The sequence below is a fragment of the Gallus gallus genome, chromosome 4 (genome assembly GCF_016699485.2).
Source record: "Gallus gallus isolate bGalGal1 chromosome 4, bGalGal1.mat.broiler.GRCg7b, whole genome shotgun sequence".
Lineage (NCBI taxonomy): Eukaryota > Metazoa > Chordata > Aves > Galliformes > Phasianidae > Gallus > Gallus gallus.
The window spans coordinates 4,154,523-4,172,047 of record NC_052535.1 but is presented as its reverse complement, the minus strand read 5'-3'; the positions used below and the strand labels follow the sequence as shown (position 1 = coordinate 4,172,047).

The window sequence follows — 17,525 nt, the reverse complement described above, 5'->3', positions numbered from 1 at the left end:
TAATAGTGGCATTAAAATGTATGAGCCATTTCTCCAGAGTCAGGGATAATATTTTCAAAGTGCCCGTGTGATACAGGAACGTAAATCTCATTTTTCATCAAGTGATAAGGATCTCAGGTCTCCCTGGAGATGGTGTCAGATGAGAGCTGGGCAAGGACTGTGCTGAAAAGTATTCTCCACGGGTTGGTTAGAAAACACTGGTTCAAATTAAAATTTAATAAAAGGAAAAGGAGAAAGGAAGCAATATCCTCACATCTTTCATTGGGGTTAGGATTCAGCTTCAGCCAAAACCAGAGGGGGACAGCCCTTGGCCCTGCTATGCAGTGCCCCAGCTGAGCACCCTACCTACAGGGTGGAATTATGCTGCTGAATTAAATCTGCTCCCCATTTGCAAATGCCTTCATCCCCACCTCCCAGGGACAGGCCAGAGCAGTTGGACATCCCCCCTCCTCTCCCGTGCTCCCTCCACAGGTCTCATAGCAGAGTGGCACAGCATTGCTATCATTACTCGCCCTCAGAGCAATGGGCAAAGCCTGTGGGCTGCTACGTTTCTCAGGCAGAAAGCTTAGGATAAGAAAAATAAGATACTTAGAAGCGTGCTTGGATTTAAACACAGAAATTAAGTGGAGTTGGTACAACCACTTAAGTGCTTCATTAAGCCATCCTCTGCTCTGCAGCTGGATCTGGGCCCAAAAATGGTTTTGTTTTCTTTTTCCAGTAGGAGTGAGACAATAAATTGAGGCACAATGAGTAACACAGTCTGCAAAGGGAAGCAGCCCTTCGCAGTACAATTGCTGCTGGCTGTCAAACAACGGCCCAAATCAAACCAATAGAGGGTCGGCTCCACACAACGAAAAAGCAGTGTTAATTGCACACAAGTGCCAGAGAAAACCATCAGAAAGCTAAAGCAGATGTGAAACAGTGGCTTGCTTTCTTTTAAAACCAACTTGTGCAGCAGCACTGCACGAGGGCCCGCAAGCACCCACGTCCTGCTGCGAGCAGTGCAGGGCAACGGGGAAGACACGAGGTTTCCCAGTCTTTGAGGATTTCTCCAGCAATAACAAGGCATGGGGTGGGACTCCAGCATCACCTTACCACTGGGCTAAGTTCTCTTTCAAATGCCAACCTGCTCCAAGTGCTGGAGTTCCCCGAAACCCTTCCCTGGCGCTGCCCACAGTGCCAAGAGACTCAGCTGTGTCCCCAGCACGTTTCCTATGTGGCTCCAGAGAGCAGCTAGCAAAATCCACCCCCGGGACTGGAAGGGACTTGAAAGAACACAGAGACCTGACACTCAGCGCCTATAAAATTATAATAAAAGGCTTCCAGAACATAAAAATACCCCTGCTGAAACCAGTGTGCTTTTTATAGACACAGCCTTTGTCCATTGCTCCAGAATGCGTTTGGCTAAGTGATGCCGTTAATCTAAGAACAGATTGTGTTTTTGCATCATGTGAGTACGTTCAAGGGTTATGTTTCAGTTGCTCAGCTTCTGTCTGCATTGGTGCTGTTAATAACTGTTATCTGCTTTTAATCACCAGTGCCTATGCCTTAAAGGATATGGTGAACTGGGCCTCTGGGAGGCAGTTTTTGCATGGCTTCAAGGCTCCTGCAAACCTCCACCCCTGAGCCCATGCCTTGTGTCCATTTTGGGGCTCATTGCTGAGGGTACAAGGAGAGCAATAGCAGGAGCTCAGAGTGCTGCAGCCAGCCCTGTGGGTGCCACCAGAAAGGGGAAAACGGTGCTGTACGGGACACTGCAGGGATGGGCAGATGCAGAAAGCTGCCGTAATGAAATAACATAGAATCATACAATGGCTTGAGTTGGAAGGGACCCCAGAGACCATCAGGTTCCAACCCCCCTGCCACAGGCAGGGCCACCAACCTCCAGACCTGGTTCTAGCCCAGGCTGCCCACGGCCCCATCCAACCTGGTCTTGAGCACTTTCAGAGACGGGACATCCTCCACCCCTCTGAGCAGACTGTGCCAGCACCTCACCACTCTCTATAAAGACCTTCTCCCTGACATCCAGTCTAAACCTTCCCTCCTTGAGCTTGCAAAGATACGCTATCACCAATCTCAACCAAGTCCTGGTCTCGGCTCTGTTCTGCTTACTTAACCAGAAGGTGCAATAATGGCAGAACCCACATTTTCAAGCCCTTACCCAGGGTGTGTTGCAGAAAGCAAGTCAGGTTTTACCAGTACAAGATAGGGGATACAGGGAGGAAGCAGCAGCTACTCCCTCGGGGCTCTCTGACCCATGGTCCCACCAGGAACACCGCCGCTGCATTGCCAGGAATTGGAAATGCACATCATCCACTGTACGAGCTCATTTGCAAGGCAAAAGCTGTCTGGCAAAGCAGCACGCACAGCGTCCAAATGTCGGCCCAGCAGACAGCGTTCCTGGCACTGGCTCCCTTTCCATCCGGCTGCTCCAGCTCAGGCACCGGCATTGCTCAGAGGATGAGCTCATCGCTATTTCAGGTTGCATTTGCACTTGGCAATCTCCCTGGTAACCAAAACAAATTACTCGTTGGTTTATAGCAGATTTATTGGTTGTTTGTTTCAGCCTTGAGTGAAGTACACAGAGAGTGTCACTACACCGTGTCCAAAAGCGCGTAGGACGGTATTTACAGCCATTGCTATGGAGATGGGCCGTGTTCGCATGGGAGGTCAGGGGGAAAGCTGACCGTGAGCCTGGCCCCAGTGAGATGAAATGGCAAAAAGCAGGTATGTAGCATGGTGTGAGCTCAGGTGCTGCTGCACAGCAGCCTTGGGCTGTCCCAGACAGCAGGCAGGTATCAGTCCCCTCCAGCACAGCAAAACAAGCCAGAGAGAGGCTGCTCACAATCCTCAATCCACAAGAAATCCCCGCCCCCAAAACAGGTATCTGACCCTCTCAATTCCACTAACCCCAGCTCACCTCAACTCCATTTCACAAGTCAGAACCACGAGGACACAAGCCAGTTAGAGCATCCACTGCCTGCTTATACTCTTGGACAAGAACTTTCCCCCCATTCATCATCACAGGCACCAGCACAAAGGGCAGGGAGAAGCCAGGGAAGCAGGACAAACCTCACTGTATTTGCCTGCAGAGTACTCGAAAGAAATCAGAGGTGCCCAATTCTCCGTCGCACCAAAATCCGAGCCATGAGAGAGCTCAGAAGTGGCCCAAATTGCCTCGTACATTTCACGAGGGGTTTTCGGGCTTCTATTCATTTTACTGAACACGTTTTTGCAAGAAAGGCTCTACCCAGATGGGCTCAGTCCTGCAACACAGAACATTTAGAAGCCCTGCAGATAGGCAACCTGCAGCTGAGCTCCCAGCCCCGTCTTCCCAAACGGGAGCACACAGGCTGTGTCCCCTTCCTGAGAGAGGCACATCCCACCTCAGAGGCAGATCCAGAGTCAAAGTTGGTCACCGTGGTGGTTTTTGGCTACAGGTGGGATCGTATAAAGGAGAAGGGAAGATTTCAGCAGGGGGTGGGTGACATGCTTATGAAAATTAGGAAAAAATAAGAGACTTTAGTCCCTGCCAAGCAACTTTGTGCCTCCGTGGGGTGAGCACGGGCTGCATTCTGGTCCTGCTCCCATGCTACTTCCAGAGGCAGCACTTGACATGCTTTATCCATCAAGCAGCATTTACCTGGCAGGCTGTTCCAGGGTGGAAGCGTGACTGGCTTTCAGTCAGCAGAGCAGGGGTAGGCAGGAAACAGCACTTGCATGTGCTGAGTGAGATATATAGCTCTGTGTATTTTTAAAGTGAGATGAGACCAGAGAGAGAGGGAGGGATTCTTGCACCCTCAACTGCTCATTACTGCCCCGCCTGTGGAACTGTTGGAAGCACGGCCAGGTCAAGACAACGCCTACAGATCATCAGGGAATTCTGAAGTGGAAGCAAATCAGTAGGAATTACTCATACATCTGCATCAGGACTGAATTAGAACCACACAGCCCTGTGCTTCTGGAGGTGCTGGCTGCATTGCGTTCCCTCGAACCACCAATAGCACTGTGGTAAATGCTGTACAGAAGAGCAGGATGTAGTGCCAAGCCCTTGGGATGCTAACAGGATCCTAACAGAGCCCCTGCAAGTTGTTCCTCTGAGCAGACATCACCCAGATGGCTCATGTGGCACATCACCGGATGGGGTAAGTCGCACTGAATAACATCAGGCCCAGCAGGACTGCACACAGCTGTACCATGGCAGCCCATCCTGCAGGATGTAGGTAGTCCTGGGGATGGCACATATGGGACGTTTTAAAAAAGCCCTCTGATGTACAGACAGGAGCAGGGGCAAGCCAAGGGGTGCAGAATGAAGTGGAAAAGGCTCAAGGGTCCAAAAACGAGATGATAAGACAGAAGCTGGAAAGGCAGGCAGTGCCTCAGAAGTGACTAATTCCATGCCTTTGCTCCAGTGTTTATTATAGGAAAGAAGAGATAAGAAAGGCAGCTAGTGGTAACAACTGCCAGGGGCAGCCAATCCCAAGCTAAACAAATAGCAAATGCCGTGCAAGCAGCCTGCCAACTCAGAATGGTTCCTGCAGCTTGGGGCATTTCTTTAGAATAAATACACGACCTTCTCTTATCCACCTCAGCACCCTATCAGGGATGGAAAAGCTGTGTTTTGAGTGGTTTCGTAGCTACCCTTGGGGGGATTGGGGCCAGGGACAATCAAAAGCCCATCAAAACTGAATATTCCCCACTGAAGGCATTAAGGAAGAGATGGGAGCCAAATCCCAGCACAAAAACCAATTAGGAGCCGCTGTGGGTTTAGTGTATTGACCATTATTTTTCATAGCAAGGGAAGAAAGGCACATCCAGCATGCTAGTTCATAATGCAGTCTTGGAGAACTGTGTGTTTGTTGGTGGGGTTTTTTTTTTGGCTGCCACTGCCCAAACAAAAGAATGGAGAGCAATTCTTGCTCTGCCAAAAGCTCTGAATCCTCCGCTGTTTGGACACTGGTGTCACACAGGAGAGCTTGCATACTGGTGCAACTACTTTGTCACTACAGCTAGCTTGCAAAAACCTAAAGCAAAATAATTGGATTGGCAATCTCTGCACCACGTGTGCCTCCCAGAAGGAGTCCTTAGCACATCCAGCACACACAAGTGCTTGCTAACACCACTTCAGGATGCAGATGCCACTAGAGTCAGCCATCAGCCAAAGCTGCCCCGTCCCAAAGCATCAGTCTCTGATGTCTTGAAGACAAGCAGAAGGAAAAGCATTTTTCAGCTATTTCTCCTGTTCTTCCTGTCATATACATCACAAATGTACAGACAGATGTCAGAACAAACTCATTTCACTGTGGTTTTACAGCTCAGCAAGAAGCAAGCCAGCTCCAAAACGCTTTATATGCAGTCATTAAACTCCAAGATACGCCTGTCAGGCAGCCTCCTGCAAGGCAGATTTCAGTCTCCTCTCTTCTGTGAATGGAAAGATATTAGAAACAAGGAAGTGGAAAAGCTGCCCCGCAGTGCTTATTCCAGCAGGAGTGGTCTTTCCCTGTTCTTCACTGGAGGTCTGGGTGACAACACACAATCCCAGCAGAACATAAATGCACCCACCACTTTAATCCCTCTGAGTTAGCAGCTGCTCACTGTGCATTCGTGTGCCAAGCAGGCAGCTCTGCTGGGCAGGAGACAGCAGAGGTTTCCATCTCCAGCTCTTTCCCACCACACAGGAGAAAGCCATCCCAAAGTGCACCAAAGCACGAGGCTCAGCTCAAGCAGGCACACCCCCAGAGTGAACAGATCTGAAAACGCCATTCTGTCCGAGCCATCTGAAGTCAAGAGGTTTTGAATTTCCTCTTTGCAAAAACAATGCAGCTCTGCAATACCATTCCAACCAAAATTGTAACTTTGCCTTAAAGTTTCCAGTCAGGCGCACAGCAGAACACCACTATGTGCACCCTGGGCTGCAGCTCCCACACTGTTGGGAACCCTGTGCAGCCTCACCCAGAACACAATTCATCTCACTCCAGCATGCCTACGGTGCAAGCCTCACCCTGCTTTTGAATAGCTCCTAAGCCCTAAAAGACTTTTTAACCTTGTCCTGCCATAGGATGTGATGTGCCTGTGGCTGGCTCCGTGCTGCTGGCCTCCAGAGCACACAGGTCAGAGCTGAGGCACGCTGGGCTGTATCCATGTCTGACCCCAAGGGATACCCCAGAGCCTTTGCTCCTACGCACTGCCAAGTGCTGCAGATGGGGTTTTACCAGAGCCTGGGGATTTAGGTACTGAAGCCAGAAGATATGGCACAGTTCTCCTAAAACTATGCTGCAGAAGTGGAAACAAAGCATTTATCTAAATAGCATTTAATCCTTTAGAGTCCTCTTGTCTCAAGAGCCATCTGGTTAAAATTCCTCTCCAAATCAGGGTATCTAAATGAAACATGAGGTCTCTTTCTTCCTCCCACACTCCTTCTGCCAAAGTCAGACATGAAATATCTGATCTCAGACACTTTAACTTCGTTATCATCCCTGTCTGAGTTCTCCATAACAGAGAAACGAAGGGGAAAAAAAAAGTCACAACGAACGAAGCTGAAGCATTTTGACTGTACAGCTTACAGTGTGTTTTTTAAATTAAAAAAAGTGACAGGTTGGGTCTGGAAACCTTCTCAAGCAGAAGTCATTCTACTTAACTAAAGTTAGAGAACTGTATCTGAAATCTCAGCATTGCTATCTAAATCACCCAGCACTGTCCCTAAAGTGGGACTGAGCTCAAAAGAGCATCACTCACATAGGTCACTGCTGAGGAGATGATAGTATTCCTGGCTCACATCATCATTATCTCCACTGGAGCACGTGCCCCAGCCTCAGTGTGCTATGAGCTGCGTGCTCACAGCCCTGGCAGCAAGTACAAGTTTCCAAGACAGAGATGGAGAGGGCAATCGCTCAGCCATGGTACCCACGAACCATGAAATACCATGCAACAACCCTGTTTTCACAAAGCATTACACAAAAAGGGACGAGGAACAGAGTTATTTAAAGCTTGTGTTACATGCTAGTGCAACAGACAGAGACCGTACTATGATATATTTAGAGAATATGAGTCTAGATTAGGGCTAAAGCGCATCCTACAGCATCCTTCCCTCCTTCATGAGCACGGACCCAACAGAGCTCCACCAGCTGCCTCGTGCCACACGTCTCCATTTTCCATTCATGGTGCAGTTCGATGGAGAGGCTGCTTCCAGAATAGAGGCCAGCCAAGATGGGCTGGAGAGTGTTTATATTCAAGTGTTCGAGCACCATAAACACTGCCTCCTTTTGAACAGCTGCCTTTATTTACATCCAGGCAGAGAATTATACCAGCGTAGGTGGAGGCCAGCCATCATTCACAGCAGGGAATAACTTCTGTTAGAAACGCTCCAAGAGCCCAATCCGACAGATCTCTCCTGGCCAAAACTCCCCAAGAGCAGTTCAACTCACACAGCAGCTGTAAGTCCCAGCCCTGCCAGGGTCCCTCCGAGCTCCGGTCCCAGACCTGAGCACTTGGATTTCTGCTGCCCTGAGCTCTCAGCTTTAGCACCTGCACCTTCATTGTTCCAGCAGGTACTACTCAGAAAAGAATTTGGGCTGGGCTCTTTAAGGAGAAATTAGGAACTGGTTTGCATTCGAGAACTGGGAAACAAATGCAGAGGGTGTCGTCGCTGCGACGAAGCATGTGGGTGCTTTTATCATTAACATTTAAACGTCCTTTTTTAAAGCCATATTTGGCTGCTCGATCAGCTATTTGCTTCATACATCATAGCTTAAGAATTGAAGGAGTTTCCTTTGTGAAGTTTTTTAAACAAAAAGCACTTCCTCTCAAAACAAGGTAAAACTAACTGGGAGATGGATGGCTCTCATCATTTTTTCCCTTTCGTGTGCTAGAATTCAGTGATTTACAAAGCAGCTACATCCATATCTAAGCCACAGACCAGCGCCTGCTTATGCAGTGTGAGCTGAACCAGAACCTCACGCATTAGCTTATCTCATGGGCAGCTGCTAAAGAAAAGATTGATGACAGAAACACCCATCTTGCAAACACATCAGCGAATAGTTTCACCCATCCGAGTGGTCTCACAAATACAGATAGAGAGGAGGGCGCAGAGTTTGGGTAAAGATAAAGGCGTTTGCTTTCAGATGGGGACAGCTGTGAGTGCCACTTGGTAGAAAATCTGCAATTGTTGATACTTCATAGCATAGAAAGAAAGCAGTGACAGTAACAAGCTGAAAGCTGGTATTTCCACGTTCCCCAGCTCCGTCCCATCCAGCATTCTCCCTCACTGCAGTGGGTATGACTCCAATCTTTCAAAGAACATCACATCACCTGAGCTGCCGACAGAACAGCTGCTGGTTTGCTTATTCCCTCCCCAGCTGTTATGAACCACTTCAAACAGGCACGGCTGATCCCCTGCCCCGGAGAGCCCTGCTGACAGCTCACACACAGCTCTGCACCGCTGCAAACACTCCCAAACACCCACTCGGCTGGGAAGCAGAGAAAAGCTCTATTTATACCCCAGTGACTGCCCGTACACTCAAAGCCATCACCTTACGGAGGGAGGGGGGGGAATACACGCATCAGAGGAAGAAGATGTAAGAGAAATAAGAAGCAAGAATTTAGATAAATCCCCCAGCCAAAACACCCCTAAAGCAGAGGCAGTCTCCCATGAGGAAACTGCCTGCTAAGAGTGCTTTAGAAGTACATTTTGCACTCGCAGACTGAACGTTTCCCCCAGCACTGCTCACCAGCCTTCCCCAGCTGATTCCTCAGCCAAGCAACCCCAAGGCAGAGAGAGGAAACAGCACAAGCCCTGAGATCCAAAGACCTGTGGAACGCGGGATGCTGAAACACTCCCTGCTCAGCGAGAGGATGCTCGAGAAGAGTGAGACAGAGGCATGTGCTTACTGGCAGCTGAAGAGCCCGGAGCAGGGAAGGGATGGAGCACACTCCCCGTGCAGCTGTGCTGTGGCTGTGGGCAGGACGTGGGAGAGCTTCGGTCCAGGGCTGAGCCTCCAGCCCCTGGCTGGACAGCCGCTGCTTTGACACTTATAGCAGGGAGGCGCGTTGCAAAAAAAATTAATCCAGCCAATAGCACCGGTCCTGCCCAGGGAGCGGCTGGAGGTGGGGGGGAACAGCCTGCTCCTCCCAGGGCCTCTGCACCAGCACTTTGGGGGGGAAAAAACCCCAACCAGCGATGGCATTTTGCCAGCATCGCTCCCCTGCAGCAGCAAAGCGTGCTTGTTGCTGGGACCCGTGGGATTCACCGGGCTGGGCAAAGCACTGCTACCCCACGGTCATTCCAGAGCACTTCACACATTAAAAAAAATGCAGCACCAGATCTTTGTATGGGGGGAAATTTGTTGTCAGCCTCCCATTCTGTCCAAGCAACCCTCTCCCACATCTAAAACACCTCCTGCAAATCCACGTGTCACCATCAGGCTCGTGGATGGAGATCCAGGACAGAAAACAAACAGGAGGGACATGCACCAATGCAGCAGCCTGTAGGGAGGGGGAGGAAAGCAGCCAGAGAGAGCACAGCTCAAGCAATGCCAGAAGATGAGTATTTTCTTTAAAGACATGAAAAAAAGAACTATCAGGTAGCAAATCATTCCTGCATTTAAACACTATTTTGTTTTTCTCCTAATTCCTCCATCCCTTATTCCATTTGTTTTCTGCTCATAGCGTCCAACCTTCTCCCACTTTCCTCCATGCTCCTGTTGGATACATAGTCTGGCAAGTTCATTTTCCACAGGAGGTGCTTGGCTTGCACCTTTTGCCCTACACTTAGGGTAGTATGTGGTGCCTTAGAGAACCACACTGCTTCTCAGTAAGGATGGGAGAGGTAGGGCACCCTCGTGGGTGTGCTGGAGAGACCACAGATATCCCTGGAAAGCAGAGCGTGATACTTGGTCTGAAAATTTTCTGTTTCCTTTGTAAGAAGAAACACTGTGAGAGCAAACACACCCCTTGCAATAGTATTTGCTTTTTTTGTGCATTGTTTTTTTCATGCTAACAAACAAGTCCCACGTTCTTCCAATATCCCCATGGCCCACAGTAACAGCGTTGCTTGCAGGTTGCCCTGAGGTGCAAGGCTCAAGTTGTCACCACTTGCCAAGAACTTCAGGCTTACATAAAAGACAGAGGTGAAATATTATACACAGAAGCTTACATTTGATTTTCATCGGAACCTAAGTGCTAGGAGAAAAATCTGAAAACAAGCTAGAGCCTAAATTCTAGTGCTTTTCCCTAGTGGCTGTAACCAGTCAGACCAACAGAGACATCAGCAAAAGCCTCCTGACCAGAGACCCAGAGCCACTGCTGCCACAGGAGCATTTAGGGCCTGACCCTGAGTTTCTGCAGCCGTACCTTGGGGGAGCACAGGTACTGTGTGAGCAATGGCAGGTACCTGCATCCATCCAGCAGCATGGCGAACAGGAGGCAGTGCATCCCAAAATTTAAATGCCATCCACAACCAACGCAAACGGGAGGTTTCACTGCCCCGTCCCATACACCAACCACCACCAAAAACAGCTCTGATGTACAGTGTCCATCACCTAACGGAGTAGCTAAATAACCAAGCAGCACGTCAGCGTTTGCAGGGTCAGACCTTAAATCTACAGATATAAAGCAACCAGTATACCTGGCACAGAAGGACTTAAGCACTCTTAACCTCATCCGCATCAAAATAGCAGCTTAATTCTGTTTGGACATTAAACAGAAGATGATTTAGAGAGCATAGACAGCACATAACTAAAGCCAAGGAAGAAGCACTCCAGTTGGTATTGCAGACGATACAATATAGCACTATAAAAGCCTCTGCCAAAGAGCTGTACTGGATAAGAAGGCACTGCAAAAATGACACAATTCATTTCACAGAGTTGAGGCAGCTCTGAATGCAATCACCACTGCTTGGTGAGTAGCATCACCGGTTATTGGGCACACTGATTTTTGGCAAACACAGTAAAACTTTCAAAAAAAAAAAAAAAAGAAGGGAATCTGATGTATTCCTGACTAGCTATCCAAACAAAATGAACTATGAAGCACTTAAAACTGAGTCGGCTGAATTACTCACCCAAAAGCTAACTGCTGGGAAACTTTATTTGGAAATAGCGGAGCTCATAAAGCTGCTTCAGGGCAGAGCAGTGCTGGAAGGAGCCCCAGGGAGCAGGAGACTGCCCAAGGCCACAGCAAAGGGCTTACCTGAGTGCAGGGAGCTCGTCCTCACCGTGAAGGAGCAGATGTTGTAGATCTCACACACTGTGGTTCTCCAGCCTGCTTTAATTCAATCACTCAGCAGCTGCAGGGCGAGGAGTCTTCTATGTAGTCAGGCCCATCAAAACCATTTTGAGGTGCATCCATGCAGAATGAGGGTCCCGCACCCCTTGGGCAGGCTTGGCTCTCCTCCTGATTTTCACTCACGATAGCATCCCAAGGCCAGGGCTAACAGCAGTGACAGCCACTCCATCTGAGGGGACAAGGCCACCACCATCACCTGTCCTCTGCAGGGCCACACCACGCCACAGCAGCTCTTCAGGTCAGCAGGGACAACCTCTCCTCACAGCATGCAAGGACCCAGCAGCCATAGCCCAGGCAGCACCCAGCCCTCTCCTGCCTCCTCCCTTCCTTCCCTCCCAGCTGCTCGCTCCAGGTGGGGCAATTACCAATTCCCCTCACTAACTCTCTCCAGGCAAACACCCTTTCTCATAAGCAGCATTATTCTTTCCTTCAAAACATCCTGGAAAAGCCCTTTTCCCCTTTACAACACTGCAGCCTGAGTGAGGGCAGCCACGTGGGGGCTTGGCACAAATGCAGTCCCCTCATCCCACCGGTGCCTGAGAGCAGGAAACACTCCTCTGGTGGAAAAAGAGAAGGAACACAGCAGGGGAGGAGGCACAGCAGTCTCCATGCCTGCCATTTTGTGGCCCTGGGGACAGCTCTGGCCAAGCTGGGCCCGTGCCTTCAGCAGCTGGGCCTCACCTGCAGGCGGGCCTCAGCAACGCGTCCCCAGGCAGGAGAAGTAATGGAAAAGCTGAAGTGTTTCGGAGTCATTCCTCTCAGGGATGTAAGGAAGGGTGGGGCTTCGGGGATTTTATAACGGTGTGGTTAAAGCGTCAGTGATGTAAACCCTTTTTCCATGGACTTTAATGTGGAGAGTGCTGAGCTGTCAGGCTCCGTGCCAGGCGCACCTCTGCAAAGCACAGGCGTTGGTCAAGCAGAAGGCAGAGCCCGAGGAGCAGCGTTCAGCCCTCCTTGCAGCCAGCAAACCTCACCAGGAGGTGGGAGCTGCGTATTTCCACCTCCCCGGGGGTGGACCATCAGCCCAGCAAAGTCCCGTTCATGTGCTCATCTTCAAAGAAAACATTGCCTGACCACGGCCTTGCTAGCTGGAGGTGCGAAAGCAATACACTGCAGGCAGCAAACCCATCCAGGTGCAGCTTGGGTCTGTTTGACTTTTCTCAGCAGGTGCTCAACTGCAAAGCAGAGGGCACCACTTTTTCTGCAGTAAAGCCCATCTCTGCATACAGTGTAATTCTTCCTGTTGGTGTGGTTTGGGCATTATGCACACACACAAGAGGTGTTACCTTGCCACCAATGGGCATCAATGGACCCTTTTCCATCAGCAGCTGTGCCGCCGGCCAAGGATTTAGGAGGAGGTTCTGAGTGCAGCAGGCAGGCAGTAAGACAGCAAGAGGGCTGTGGCTGCTGCTACCCTACTCCGCTTTCCACCCTTTAATGTCAAAGTATGTCTGTAGCACAGCCCTGCAATGCCATCAGCAAACCTGGATCAGAAGAGAGTTTCACCTTCAAAAAGCAGCTGTGGGGAGGGCTCAGCTGTCAGGTTAAGAGGGGTGGCTGTGTCAGCCTGCACGCTGGCCTTTGGCAGAGGCCAAAACACTTCTCCCGGTACATGGAAAATCACAAAGGTGACTCCCATTTATAAAGGATGATGCACCAGAGCCCTGCAGAAATGGACCCATCTGTTGGCTCACCGGCTGCATTCTGAAAAGGCAATGCTGACAAAGGTTTCCACCTCTCTTTCCAGCAACAATATAAGTTTTCAAGGAATGCTGGCGGCATAGGCGGGCATTTATCTGCAGCCTGCGGGGGGCTGTTCAACACACCTGGTTTTCTGCCAAGGGCAGGGCTGGAGTCTTTGTGCTGCACTGTCGCTTAGAGCTCAGCATTTCCAGCCGCATTCACATCCTGTGCTTTGCTTGCTCTGCTGCTGGATGTGGGAGCCAAGGGGCAGCAGCACAGGGTGTGCATCCATGGGACACGCTACCCCTGTGAATGGGCACACTTCTGCTCCCCCCCTCCCCGGCCCATGCAGTCTCAGGGCTTGTGTAAACCTTTCCTGACCCTTGCAGTCTGCAGCACGGGGAACAGTCTGGGCAAACAAATAACTTTCCTCGAGCAGAACTACTACTGTGACTAAAACTTTTCAGCCACTTTCCACTGGAGTCAAGTCAGTTTCCATTGACTTCCACAGCTGCTGGGTCACCCTTTGCTTAAGTGTTTCCAGACTTCGGCCCTGCAGCGAACACCTTCAGCTGATATCCCTCAAATATTTTAGTATTTGCATAAGCAAACCAGATAACATCTGTGACAAGGCTTGGTTCTTCTTGGTCTTCATCAGTGATTGCTTCTGAGTGGATACATATCCATCCGTATATCAGATACCCTCTGTTTATCAAACGAAGGGTGCGAGTAGCAATGGGGTAAACTTATAGTAATGCAAGGTTTTACTTTTAACATAGCAATGGGATTTGCAGAGGTATCTCTTATTGCCACCTCAAACATCCTTAGTTTTATCTTGCTGTCCATAACTCCCCTAACCGTGTTCTTTTTGCATGGTGTCAGGCTCAGCATGAGTTTCATGTTCCTGATCTGAAAAACGGCTTCTGGATATCAGATCTAAATTAAGTCCCTTTATTAATTTTAGCTTTAGATCTTAGTCTCATAATAATAATAATAATAATATTTCAAGGAACCCACAGGCTAATGTCGGTAAAGGAAGTGTTTGAGTGGCACAGGGGTTTTTCAAAGCATGACAAATATTGTTTTGCTTGAGTCTGCAGCTAAAATCAAATCAATTAGCAAGCTGAGGACCATGAAAACACACGCACAACTGGATTAGATCACTGAGATGCCCATGAGAAACCACAATTGGTATAGCATGGGCTGGGGTTTACAGCTCAGGGAACCCAAAAAGAATTCCTCATCCTGCTACAAGCACCTCATTCCACTTTGGCTCTCATGTACCCTCTGTTCCCCAGGCACTACCTGCCAGGCTCTGGTACAGGCAGACCCACTCATGCCCAATGCATGCAGTCCCTGCTTTCTGGCTGCCTTCACCCTGTCTGCACGAGCATTCTTACCTTCTCTCTCAGTTCAGTTTCCCCTTTCCCGAAGAAGCTTTTATTAAAGCTATAAGGCTATTTATGGAAGGTTTAATCCCTCATAATAAGGTTGCTTGTGGTCTTTATTCCCTACCTCAAACAAGTGGACAGCATTCCCACAAAGTGTGCGCTTCGCATTTGCTTCGTAGTCAGGGAAAAGTCAATCTGTGAGCACTTGACAAAGGCTTTGTTTTGCAAGCAACAACAACAACAACAACAACAAAGGAATAGTCATGGGAAAATGACAAACTCCTTGGCTCTAAGGAAATTATGACTGCAATTTCCTGAGCTCCTCCTGTGCTGGAGGAGCTGCAGCAGATAGCAGTCAGGCAGCTTTCTCTACCGAAAGGTTTCAGCCACAACACTGGGCTATGGGATCTGCCTGTGCTGGACTTCTGCTTTCCTGCCATTTCAGAAGGGATTTGCGGCTGATTTAGATCACAAAGGGAGCATGGGTGTGTTTTCTGTGGTTTGAAACCAAGTTTTCTGGGAATCGGCTTTTATGCCAAAATAAGAGCTCTCTTCTTAGCTGAATTCTGCTGAAGAAAAGTGATTCAAAGACGGTTTGAAATCAAAGCTGAAAGAGACCCAAGAGAAAGAGCTCAGATATATGCATGGATACGGAGAAACTGTCTTCCTGCCACTTTCATACTGAAATAAATACCTTCAGTAAAAACAGATTGAGGTTTTTCCCTTCGGCAGCTCAAGCAGGGGAACAGAAGAATGAACTGAACCAACAGTGGGGAAAAATATTTGGCAGTAGGCGCTGTGGATCTGAGGAAGAACGTGAGAGGTATGCTGAGGCCATTTAGATTTTGTCAGATGAGCAGCACCCTGCAGCAAGGAGCCATCTGCACACCGCAGAGGCTGGTGCACACACTGACCTCATAGCACGCTGCACAGAAACCCTTTCACCCCACACACACAGGGTCTGGGGGGGAAAATGCTGCCAGAACAACATTTAGGGACTCATCGGTACCTCGTGTCACCCTCCCCAGGGCGTCTGGTGCTTAGTGGGTTCAGGGGTGATGCTGGGATGCTGCCCTGCAGCTGGAGCCAGCCCTTGCCCTGTGCTCTGCCGCCTGGGAGCAGTGCTGCAGCAATGCCCCTGGCTCCTGCAGAGAGGTCTGTGCCCCTTGAGCAAGGCTGCGAGTGTCCCTGGCAACTCAGAGCCACAAACACGGAGTGGTCAGAGCCAAGAGGGACCAGCCAAACTTGAAACCTGGTAACTGCGGTGTAAATATTTACACGCTGCGCCTTGGCTTGACTCATTCTGCTACATCAGGAGCACGGCCAGCCGCAGAAGTCCAGGTATTAACTGTCCCATTTGTTGTGGTCCAGGACTTCCAGCCGGACTGTCATCCCACCGCCTCGATGTCTCACATCAGCCCCAGAAAACAGCAGGTGCTCCTCACACTCCTCTTCCCAACACGAGGGTGCTCCAGGCTTGGCAGATCTACAATCTACGGTCTGGTGCAATTGGAAGCACTGCTGGCTAGGGAAGCTCTGGGATGATCATCTTTTTCCAGGGAATCTTTTACTCAACCCCTACACCCTTGTCACGAGGGCCACCAGTCTATTATCAGCTCTGTCATCGCAGCACAGGCTGATTCCAGCTGAAGCTACACATTGCTGGTGGGAGCTGAGTTTAGGCATGCGACTGTGCCAAACGGTGCTGGCATCTCTCTAGTGGGACAATAGCACTGAGCCCTTTAAGGCAGCTGGCCCAGAGCTAAGGCATTTTATTGACAGCAAATATCTCTGCAACAAAGCTCCAGCTGGCAAACCAGTCCAGGAAAAGCAGGAACCGAGTCACAGGGGAATTCATTTGCCTTTTGTAACAATTGGGGCATTCTCATGTGAGCAGCAGGCACGACTCCGAGATCCCAGGGTGGAAAATGTGACCTTGTGCATTTGCAGTGTTGTATCTCCTTACCTGGTGGTCACACCTGCTCTGTCAGAGTCACCCAGGCTCCAGCACTGCCTTGGTCTTGCACCTTGAAAACAACCAGCAATGCAAACAGTGACCTCAGACCACTCAACCTCAGCTAAATGGCTTTTTCACATGGTGATGTTCGCATTTCCTCCAAAGCTGAAAAACATGGCGAGTCTGTTGTTGCCCTTGTAGCTCTGGGAGCTTGGGAAGCAGATTTAGCCACCGATCATCACAGAGGAGCCACTTCAGGGTGCTGCAGAGGATGAGGGTGCTGCAGAAACTCAGCTATGCTTGGAGTTATGGCTATAGAGCTACTAAGCAGAAAGGATTCATTCTGGGATGGACTGTAGCACTGGAGGGGTAAGGAAGGTGCAGCAGATGTGTTCCAGGTGAAGAACATGCCTACAGGTAGGGAGGTGTGGCTGCCCTCTAATTGTCTCTAATTAGCCCACCCTAAGTCAGAGCCAGTTGCAGCCATGGTTTAGGCATACTCGGAGGAGAGAGAAGGGTGAGGGGAAGTATTCCTGCTGCAGTCTTAGCCTGGCTACATTTATACTATGAAGTGCTTTGATGCTCAGTGGTTGGTATCCTGCTCACAAAGCATCCTGTGCACTACGGTGCCTCCCCAGCTCTGCTGGAGGGTGCAAGCCTTGCTGCTGCTGGGAGGAGAGCAGGCACCCTGCAGAAAGCCCATGGATGTAATTCATACACTTTTTATCTTTGTCTGCATTCCTGGACACTTATGCATACAGGAAGGGGAGTGACATTCACACATACCCTTGGAAGCATCTATGACTGCACTGTACAGCTGAATACACGGGGTTAGGGATTGCAGCCTTATACGGACTCCTCGGGGCCAGAGCACTGCTGGCACCTCTGGTGGGGGAACAGATAGTGGAACTGCCTGTGAAAGGCCAATTAAGAAAGATCAAATCCTTTTGTATTTATATATGTCTAAATGTTTGACAGTAAATCCAAAGCTCTGCTACGTGGGAGTCCTAAACCTTAGAGAGTTTCCTAGGGAGCTGACTGTCAGCAAGGACCTGCTTCTTCATTTCCTCACCACTTGCCTCGTCTGCCTTCAGCCTGCTTCAGCCTTCAAAGCTGCTCTTCAACCCCAGGCACGGGTGGCTGAGGGATGCTTGCAGCTCAGTACTGGAGGAACAGGCAGCGTAGGTCTGTGAGCCTTATGACCAGTAGGACACCGG

At 49.7% G+C, this 17,525-nt stretch overlaps 1 protein-coding gene across 9 annotated transcripts in view; it reads right to left on the bottom strand.

Annotated features, from left to right (window-relative positions):
* Nucleotides 1–14,543, bottom strand: part of FHL1 (four and a half LIM domains 1) — a 30,524-nt gene extending 15,981 nt beyond the window's left edge. For 2 of the 9 annotated variants that reach the window (XM_004940678.5, XM_004940679.5), the window contains exon 1: nucleotides 8,887–9,002. The gene's annotated coding sequence lies outside the window, so the exon portion shown is untranslated. Of the gene's footprint in view, nucleotides 1–512; nucleotides 565–8,726; nucleotides 9,003–11,181; nucleotides 11,447–11,958 lie in introns of those variants that run through there. The other 7 variants (XM_046941052.1, XM_046941051.1, XM_025149820.3 and 4 more) reach the window with 7 other exon arrangements.
* Nucleotides 14,544–17,525: the final 2,982 nt, after the last annotated feature.